The 10,158-nt window shown below is 53.6% G+C and overlaps 1 long non-coding RNA gene across 1 annotated transcript; it reads right to left on the bottom strand.

Annotated features, from left to right (window-relative positions):
- Positions 1 to 2,000: 2,000 nt before the first annotated feature.
- Positions 2,001 to 5,401, bottom strand: LOC115300867. Its single transcript, XR_003912895.1, has 2 exons — positions 5,319 to 5,401; positions 2,001 to 2,472 (listed from the first exon to the last, which is right to left on the bottom strand). It is a non-coding gene; the product is annotated as an uncharacterized LOC115300867 (long non-coding RNA).
- Positions 5,402 to 10,158: the final 4,757 nt, after the last annotated feature.

Below are 10,158 nucleotides of genomic sequence, written 5' to 3'. Positions count from 1 at the left end.
AGACACAGAATCTGAAGCAGGCTCTAGGCTACGTGCTACCAGCATAGAGCCCGATGTGGGGTTGAACTCAGGAACGGTGAGATCATGACCTGAGCCGAAGTCAGATGCCCAACCGACTGAGCTACCCAGGCGCCCCTGTTCACTGAATTTTTATAACAACTCTGTGAGATTGATAGGATCACCTGATGGTAAAGCAGAGGAAGCCGGGTCTCAGAGAGATTCCATAACCTGTCTGAAGTCAGAGGAATAAATCCAAGTCTGACTTCGGTGTACCTGGTTCCAGTCTGCCCTGCAGCCTTCAAGTGCATGACTGTGGATGAAGACAGGGCAGCAGGTTGTGACACTTCTGTGGCTGGATTCAGCTTTGCAAGGGTGCAGGTTCAAATGGCTCCTCAAATGGTCATGCAGTTTCCAAGGTCACTGTTTCACGGTGTGCGTGATGTGCTTGGACATCGACCTTCTTGTGGGGTTCTTGCTGCAGCCCTGTAAGGAGGGTGGAGGATGGAACTTCACATTTGAGGGATGAAGAGGCTACATTGAGAGCAGCAAAGTAAGATTAACTTCCCTCCTGCATTATCGTGAGACTTCCGAGGGTTAATGGGATGAACCTCATCTGTGGGCTGTAAGACACTGGACACGGTAGGCGATTATGGCTGGAGCCCCAGGAAGGGGATTTTCAAAATGACAGGTTCATAATTACAATAACAGCCAGCAATTATTAACCCCCTACTGTATGCCAGCACTGCATTAAGCAAATTACATGAATTTTTTCATTCAATTCTTACAGTGTGAGTAAGAAATACTATTATCTCAGATCTACACATGAGGCAACAGAAGCCCATAAAGGTTGAGTGATTCTCCCAAAGTCACACAGCTCGACCCAGAGGAGCCGGGACTGAGTCCAGTCTGACTTGCTCTCTATAAGAAACTGCCCACCTGTTCCAGAGTCTCTGACACGCAGCTGCGGCCTCTGATATAATCAACCACACGGGAAATTGTACTTTTCTGTCGCCTTTGGGGATGACGGAAGAACCCAAAGTAAGATGTGTCGCAGCTGAATGATGTGCTCTTCCCTGCCTGTCATTCTTCCATTATAGCTTTGCTTCTTGTTGGTAAAGATGATGAATCATTAAGAACTGTCCCATTCGAAAAGGTAAACAGCCCCCTGGCGAGGGTCCCCTTGTTAACTTGGTGTGCAGATGATCATCTTAGTTAATCAGTACTAAAGGTGTCGCAGGAAAGTGCACATAGCTTCTGCCCCGGGTGGGACTGGCCGTGTGCTCGCTTACACGACCTAGGAAAATGGCTTGTGCGGAGATTCAGGGAGCCCACAGATAGAGTAGATTTCTCTTTTCCTGAAAAGCAAAGAAGGTTCTTAAGCCCCTCTTGCCACCAAAATGCAAAGAGCAAAAGATGGCCATTTTGTCCCGGGCGCCTAGAGGAGACGTAATTGCCAAGTCGGAAAAGAGCCACACCCCCAGTTTTGGAAACAGGTGGGACAGTAGCAAATAGGAGCACAACTAGAAGAATCTTTGGAGGAGGGGCTCAGGAAGACCCCGCCCTTGCCTTGGGCCTCCAGCCCTCCAGCGAATGAATCAGCGCTCAGTCTGGCATAGACAGTTGGAACTGGGGCCAGGTGGGCATGAAGAAGCAGGGGACCACCTCTGCAGCAACAACAGAAAACAGTCCGGGCAGTGGGAGGGCCTTACCTTGCAGAGCGCCTCATTCCCATGGACCTAAATCTTTTATACTTCCCTAGGTGGGCATTCTTCTGCAGATGTATATCAATCACCCAATAGATGGCAAGGCTCCGTGCACGCCATTTATAAGAGCGGCACCCTGGAAACAAGCAAGGCATTCCACAATGTGTGTGTGTTGTGGGGGGCTCAGGTGAAGTGGTACATCGCGCAAAGGACCATCAGGGAGTTATGGAAGATGTTGATGAAGAGTGTGCCAAACAGATGTGCTTATGGGGTAGAGTGAAGAAACAGTGCTCAAAATTGAATGCACACTGATTATAATCTATAAAAAAGAATAGCAATCCCATATACCAGAGTGAAGTCAGAGGCTGAGTCACGTCTGCATGGGGATCCAGATATTTCTAAGCAAGCGTGGTCATCGTGTGGGGTGGGCTCCCCAGGACACAGCTATAGGTCCCAGCTTGCACGACAGTTTGAGGGAAGCACCCAGAGGGGCGGGCCCTGGGGAGCCAGCACTGTCAGCCTTCGGTGTGTGGGTCCCCGACCCGATTCCGCAGACCAAGCCGGCTGCAAGGAGATAGCAGGTGCTGTTCCAACAAGGTGTGCAGGTGGCCACCTGTCATGTAGAACGTCTCCAGCACAGAAACCCACATGGCAGCCTCCTTGCTGGCCGGCTTCAGCACCCCTTCGGCACCGTGAAGTGTTGGAGGTGGTGGCGGAGAGGCCCCGTCACCCCGTGGAGGTGTCAGATGCGGGCATCACCAAGGGCAGTCTGAGAACACAACAGCAACACTCAGGTATTAGCTTGGCCTGGTGTGTGAGCATACACGGGGCACATTCATGTGACACCAGGAAGTGTGGGGTGTGTGTGTGTGTGTGTGTGTGTGTGAGAGAGAGAGAGAGAGAGAGAGAGAACTGACAAGCAGGACAGAGCCAGAGGAACAGCAAGGCTACTGGAGCTGGGCTGGCCTTCAGAAGTCTAAGTGACCCAAACCCACACCCACGCGTCAGGAGGAAAACCTATCAAAACACCAACAGTAGAAGGAGGTGGGGGAAGCCCAGAGTATACAGATGACCTTTGTGGCACCTCTTAGAGATGGTAGTGCATAGGGTCTGGCCGTGTGCTACAAAGCCCTGGAACTGACGTCGGACCCCCCACCAACATGAAGGATGACTAGTGACACCTCAGGCATCCCTCAGATACTGAGCTCGTAGCTTAAACCAGACGCAGTCCCAGGAACAAAAAGGGGTATCAGTCCAACCCTGACCTTCCAGTCCAGCACCAAACCCCTGCCTGTCTCTCCAGACCCAGTCCTGCCCCCTCCACCCTGCTCTGTGCTCCCCTCACTGTCTTCTAGCTCCCTGTCACCTCAAGGACTTTGCGTGTGTTATTCCTTTTGATGAGAACACTAGTTCCTTTCCTCCTTCGGGCTAACTCGTACTCTCAGGCCAGGGCTCAGCTCACATACTCCCTCCTCTTGGGCTCATGTCAACACCAACCTCTCAGTCTCATTGTCCTACACGTTCATTGCCCTCTGATTTTTTTCCCTTCATGGCTCTTCTCAGCTTATAATCTCAGATTTTATGGGATTGATGTCCAGCTCCCCTCCTGGACTGTGAGCTCTGTGAGGGGTGGGGCTGTGAATATGGGCTCAGTACAGTACTTACTAGGAAGGTGCTGAGCAAGTATTTGTTGGATGGATGGATGGATGGATGGATGGATGGATGGATGGATGGGTGGATGGATGGATGGCTGGCTGGATGTGTGGGTGGATGGCTGGATGGCTGGATGGCTGGATGTGTTTGTGGGTGGATGGATAGATGGATGTATGGATAGATGGATGGATGTGTGGATGGGTGGGTGGGTGGATGGATGGATGGATGGATGGATAGATATGTGAGTAGATGGATGGATGGGTGGATGGGTGGGTAAATGGATAGATGGACAGATGGATGGGCAGATAAATGAGATGGAAATGAACATGTTATGCAGGAATAGTGAGAAGACTAGGGTGACAGGAAAGAAGAGTACATGAAATGACCCTGGGGGGGGCAAGTAGAAGCAAAATTGGACGGTGGCTGGTCAGTCATACAGAGAACAATTCAGAGCCTCCAAAGGGTCATAGGGAAGAGGTTCCAGGGACTAGTCTGGGATTGGGGGAGAGAGGAGGTGATAGCCAGGAAACAGCAGAAAGGAAACATGGGCCACAAGTCTCTGGGCATCTGTCATCCATCCTCTTGCCCTTCAAGACAGCTGACCCTACCTAACCCCTGCCAGGCTGCCTGTGACTCGTGCTGGGGACCTTCCTGCCCCTGTACCAATACCCCTGGGAACTTGGCACAGGGCTCCCAACTCTGCCTGTAGGGTCCTGACCTAGACTCACTGTCAAGGTCTTGGGTGGACGCCCGGGTCAAGTCTCTACCTCTGGAAGCCAGCTTTCTTGGAGGCCAGGAGCTGGTGGAAATTGCAGAAGAGAAACCCCTCTGCCCCTCCCCGCTGTGTCACGACACTGTCTGCTGAGCACAGCCTAGAGCAAGCCGCTGGGAGCCTTGACTTTCACTGAGACCCTGGAAAGAGCTGAAGGCCCGTCAGCAGGAGAGCCAGCGCAAGGTATGGCTGGCGGGCTGCTGTGGGAGCTCGCTAGAGCTGCCAACCAAAGTACAGACTGGGTGGCTTAAATAACGGAAATCCATTTCCTCACGGCTCCGGAGACCAGCGGGCTGAGATCAAGATGCTGGCGGGCTGGGTTCTCCTGAGGCCTCGCTGTGTCCCTTCAGTGTCATCACGTGGCCTCCCCTCTGTGTGTGTCTACATCCTAATCACCTCTTCTTTTAGCTTTTTACTTTTTTTAAATGTTTATGTATTTTTGAAGGAGAGAGAGAGACAGAGCACAAGCAGGGGAGGGGCAGAGAGAGAGGGAGACACAGACTCCCAAGCAGGCTCCAGGCTCCACGAGGTCAGCACAGAGCCTGACACGGGGCCTGATCTCATGAGCCATGAGAGCATGACCTAAGCCAAAGTCAGGCCCACCCTGATAAACTTATTTTAGCTTAGTTACCTCTTAACATTTTTTTAAATTAATTATTTTTGAAAGAGAGTGAACTAGAGAGAGAGAATTCCAAGCAGGCTAAGCACTGCCAGCGCAGAGCCCGATGCAGGGCTCAAACTCACGAACAGGGAGATCATGCCCTGAGCCCAAATCAGGAGTTGGATGCTCAACTGACTGAGCCACACCGGCACCCCCCATTTTCAATTATGGGCACATTCGGAGGTCCTGAGGGTTGGGACTAGACCCTGGGAATTCAGGGGGATCCACATCGCCCCTTCACTGGGGCCCAGGATCAGCACGTAGAGAAGAACCCCAAGCTCCCGTTGTTGCACTGAAGGGGAGGCGGAGAACGGAAACCCAGAGGAGCTGGGGCAGCCTCTGTGGGAACACCATCGGAGGACACCCCTGACCCCTGGGCCCTCCCCACCGCAGCCCTTGTGGGGACCTGCTCCTCCCAGCTGTCAGGGCTCAGGATGCCGTGAGGCTAATTGCTTGGCAGGGGTGCCACAGGGGGAGAGGAGCGGCCTTGAGCAGGCCCTGAGCTCCTCTGAGATAGGGCGTCTCCCACCCAGAGCTTATCAGCATGCTGCTGGGTCAGGATCCAGTAATTAGAATGACATTCCCAGAGCAATTTGGTGCAGCAGTTGCCCTTCCATTCACGCCAGCCAGACGGGGCCTCTGGTTTGCAGCTTCTGAAAAACAAGAAATTCCAGTAAGGGATTAATCACTTAATTATAAATGGGGCTTGGAAATGCAAAGGTTATTAAGAAGGGGAAAAGATACATGCTAATAAGAGACACGCTATTAGCAACAGAATAAAGATTCATTGTTGGCGCCGCAGTAAAGTTTTCCAAGTTCAGTAATAAAAACCACCTGGTCCGCGGAGGGCCGGCTGCCATGGTGACAGGCCCTGCAGCTTGGGAGCTGTCTAACCAGGCGAATCCTCCCCCGCCTCTGATCGTGCTCCCTGCGGGGCTCGGGCTTCCTGGTACAATTGGCCCACAGGCCTCAAACCACCCCAGGAAGGGCTGGGCTTGTGCCCATTTGTGGTAAGAGCACAGAGAGGCCCAGGGGAGCCATCAGGGTTGTCAGGCCCCTAGGAGAGTCTGACACTCAGAGCACCGGAAGGCCCATCGTGAGGGGGAGACGCAGAAGACGCCAGAACTGGCTAGAAGCTGGGCTTCTGGGAAGGGGGTTCAGCCCTCCTGGGTCAGAGTCTGCATCCTCTCACCCACGGGGTGCGTCGCCCTGAGCCCGAAATGTTACTACTGCGTCTGTGAACTTGGACTCGCCCACTGGAAGAGTATTGGACAGGAGCCATCCTACGTGCCCGGGCAGTAGAGCAGGTGCTTTGTCTCCATGAAGTTATCTGATCTTGCAACCATCTTGTGGAGCCTTATTGTTACCACAGTCTACAGACAAAGAGACAGAGGTTCACAGAGGTGAAGAGCTGCACCCACGAGCTAACACATGGCAGAGCTGGGACTCAGACCCAAGGCCAGGGACGCTCGCAGAGGACGGTGGAATCAGGGGCCGAAGGCGCCAAGCTCTTTTCCCAAGGGTCTAGAGGTTCCCGAATGGCGGGCTGGGGCTTCCTCACATGCTCTCGGACATGGGCCCAACCCCCAAGTCACAGTGAAGCTTTAGTCACAAGGATCTGGGTCACCAAGTCAGGCTTCTTTACTAATTAACCAGCTAGGCCCACATGCCCCTCCCCGGGGCCACCAGGCCACCTGCTTTCCCATGGCACATGCCAAGAAAGTAGCTTTCCAGAATTTTCTATGGGCTTAAGTGCCTCAGATAATCATCTGAGGACTGGTGGGGTCTGGGGAGGAGGTAAGAAGGGACAGTTAATCTCACCTGCACAGTATATGAATTGTGAGGTGGGTCTGGTCAGGCCCTTGCAGGCAGGGTCTGGAGTCCTGGGATCAAGAGACTGGTGGAAGGGTCTAGGAGCAGGCTATGGGGCAGATGGGCACTCTTGAGAGAGTAGAGGAAAGACCCACCCAAAGCAGATAGGGAGACAGAAGCCTCTCGGACTTAGCCGGCCGGATCCACAAGGGACCATGCCTGCCCCATCACCTGGGGCCCCCAGTGCCTGGCACCACACCTGATATAGTGGGCATTCCATAAACATAGTGGCATGAATGGCAGGTAAGAGGAAAGCAGATGTCAGCGCCCACCTCTAGCAACGTTCTCGCAGCCCTGCAGAGAGCCTGGGGCAGCCCGTCCATGGTGCTTAGACCCTCTCTTCCCACCAAGCTGAGCCCCACCCCTCTTGCCACTGCCCTCCGTACCCCTGTGCTCTCAGAGTCACCAGAGCATCTGCCCCCATACCCATCGGAGGCAATGCACCCCCTTCCTAGCTGTGTGATCCTGCCCGCGTTTCTAACCCCCCCTGAGCCCCGGTTTCCTCCTCTATAAAACTTGGAGATGACATCACCTTGCTGTAAGAAGTAGATGTGTGCACTCACAGCCTCCCGGCGTGGGATAGACTAAGAATGAGATGGAGCTATCCTAAACCCTTCAGATAAGCCATAATCCAATGCCTACTTGCCTCCCCCAGGCCACGCACCCCTACTGATGACTGATATCACTTAAGGTACCCAGTGCCCCTCTGCCTCTTGGCCTCTCTCGTCCTGGGCCAGCCCCAGCCGGACCCAACACAGAACATTGCTGGACTGCCCTGGGGCCGCCTGGTCCATGCCCGCCAGCACTTCCGGTTCACTGGACAGCTATCCCTGGGATAAAACAAGAAAGAGAAAATGAGGAAAGGAGGTGGCTACTATGGACAGCAGGTCGGGGAGCCCTCAAGAGAGAGAAACCGGGGTGTGGACCAGACCATGCTGAGGTTGAGTCTGGCTCTGCCACTTGTCAGCTTGCCTCTGAGCCTCAGCTATCTCATCTGCAAAGTGGGGCCACCTGCTTATTTGTAGGGTGGCTCTGGAGATGAAATGAGGTAACACGTGCAGGTGCCAGACGCATAGTGAGTGAACAGTCAACCTCTGCTATCTGGCATCGTTTTGATTTTCATATGTGCATTTCACTGCTCACAATATTGGGGTCTTTGATTTACTTTGCCTTGTTTGTTAACCAGGAGGGTTAAATAAGACCACAACATTTTTTTTATTCTATTCTATTTTATCCTATTCCTTTTTTTTTTTGAGTGAGTGAGAGAGAGAGAGAGAGAGAGAGAAAGAGTGCATGCAAGCAGGGAAGAGGGACAGAGAGAGAAGGAAAGAGAATCTCAAGGCTGCTCCATGCTCAGCTTGGAGCCCAATGCAGGGCTTGATCCCACCACCCTGGGCTCATGACCTGAGCTGAAATCATCGAAAGTCGGACACTCAACAGACTGAGCCACCCAAGCATTGCCCCACTTTTTAAATAAAGAGACCTTAGGATGCCCCAGGGAGCCCCAGTCCCAGCCCAGCCTGCAGGCACCCCCCACCACAGAGGCCATGAGGGCTTCCAGCATCAACTCCAAGGCTATACAGTGGGCCAGCCACCGCCCATCCCTCAGACAATGTCCTCTGGCTAGCTGCACACCAAAGACCCTGCTACCAGCTGCCCCAGAGGGAAGAGGGGTGCAGGTGGGAGTGGGAACAGCAGAGCCGTGGAGGAAGGTGGGTGCCGGCAAAGGGAAGGGGCCCGGGGAGGGAGACAGCTCATCTAAAATGGGGAGACTAATGAAGAAATCTCCATCTAATTAGACAGGCTGCAGTTTTAATCAGACAGAGTTTCCTTGGCGAAACCTGTTTGCATGTTTTCTGTCATTCAGCCAACGTGTTAATTAGGCAAATAATATTAATAATATATTCACTTCGGGAAAGTTAAGAGGGGAGGGAAAAGGTGGGAAGTGACAGTTTGGGATCCACAAAGGGGCTCCACGTTGCAGGTGGCGTGCGAGCTTGGAAAAAACTGGAAGAGGACACCCCAGCAGCTGCTCCTCTCTGAGACTTAGTTTCCCCATCTGTACAGTGGGAATGGGCGAGTTGTAAGATTAACAGAGGTGACAGGTGTCAGTCCTGAAGGCAGTGTGAACGGAGCAGGTCAGTGCAGGGGCTGCTTGCTGGTTTTGACTCTACCAGCATTGCCCACCCACCCCTGACCTGGAGTCCTTGTTGATCCACCAACTGCACCCTGTACCCCAGCACAGTCTCAGGCTACCCTCCTGCTTTCTTTCCTGTCCACAGAGTGTGGCATCCGGATGAGGGGAGGCTCCTGCGGGTCCACCTTGCATCCACCTTGTAGCCAAGTCTGCAGAGGCAACATGTCCCCTGGCTGCCACCAGCCCCCCAGGATCCCCGGTGCCCCCTGAACACCCTCCAGACTGGGTTCCGGGGAGGGAGCCCCCTCCTAGTTCACAATTGTGCATCACAGGTGGAACAGAGAAACCAGCCAGCAAGCCTCCTTCCCCTAGGCCCCAGAGCCCCTCCATGACACCCCAGCTAGTCTCCGCTGGGATACACCCTGTGATGGAGCACTCACCCCCCCACAGATGCCGCCTGACCGTTAGGCAATTGGGGCTCCTCTTTGCTTTGGCTTCAAATACTGGTGGCGGCGTTTAGCTGACAGACCCAGTTCTGCCCCTTGAAATGCACAAAAGCCCACCCTCTCTCCCACAGGGTCTTCTCTCCCGGGTCTGTGGCCCCAGCCTCCGGGCAGGTCCTGGCAGACTTGGATGCTCACTGAGCACCTACTATGTACCAGGCACCGAGTCCAGGCACCGTCTACACGGTGTGTGTGCCACTGAATCATCCCAGCCAGCTCATCATACAGGGCTCAGGAAATTTTCTTAGTCTTGCGGCTGAGAAAACAAAGCTCAGAACTGTGAAAATACCTCACGCTCTCTTAGTAATGTAGTTGTCGAGAAGAGGCTAGAATTCAGCCTCAGTATGAGCTTTCAGGAAGAAACCCAGGCCTGGTTGATGTAGCAAGTCTGTCCTCATCTAAGAAGCCCTGAGACAGGAGCACTGTCACCCTCTCCATTCCTCAGATGAGGGACCCGAGCCTCAGACAAGTCATGTAAATTGCCCGTGGGTTCACGTGACCAACAGAATGGGCAGCTTGCCTGGGTCTGCCCTCTGCACACTCTTCTGGCCCTCCCAGGGCTCTGTCCGCCATTCCAGATTGAGTAAGGCTGGCCAGTTGCATCTGCAGTGGGCAATAGGGTTGGCACTGCAGTGGTTAATGCCTCCTGCTCCCCTGTACAATCCCCGCCCGTCTTTGCTGTTCACCTTCAGGGAGAGGGTGGTGAACCCTTTTAACTGCAGCCAGACCATTTGGCTTTGTTCCCCTTGCCCGGGGTCAGACGCGTTGCACACCTCCCAGCCAGCCGTGAACAAGGTGATTATGAGCTAATAACCTTTGGTTCCAGAACCCCAAGGAAGCACTGACCAGGGGTGATC

This window comes from Suricata suricatta, chromosome 9, assembly GCF_006229205.1.
Source record: "Suricata suricatta isolate VVHF042 chromosome 9, meerkat_22Aug2017_6uvM2_HiC, whole genome shotgun sequence".
Lineage (NCBI taxonomy): Eukaryota > Metazoa > Chordata > Mammalia > Carnivora > Herpestidae > Suricata > Suricata suricatta.
This window is presented reverse-complemented; position numbering and strand designations above follow the sequence as displayed.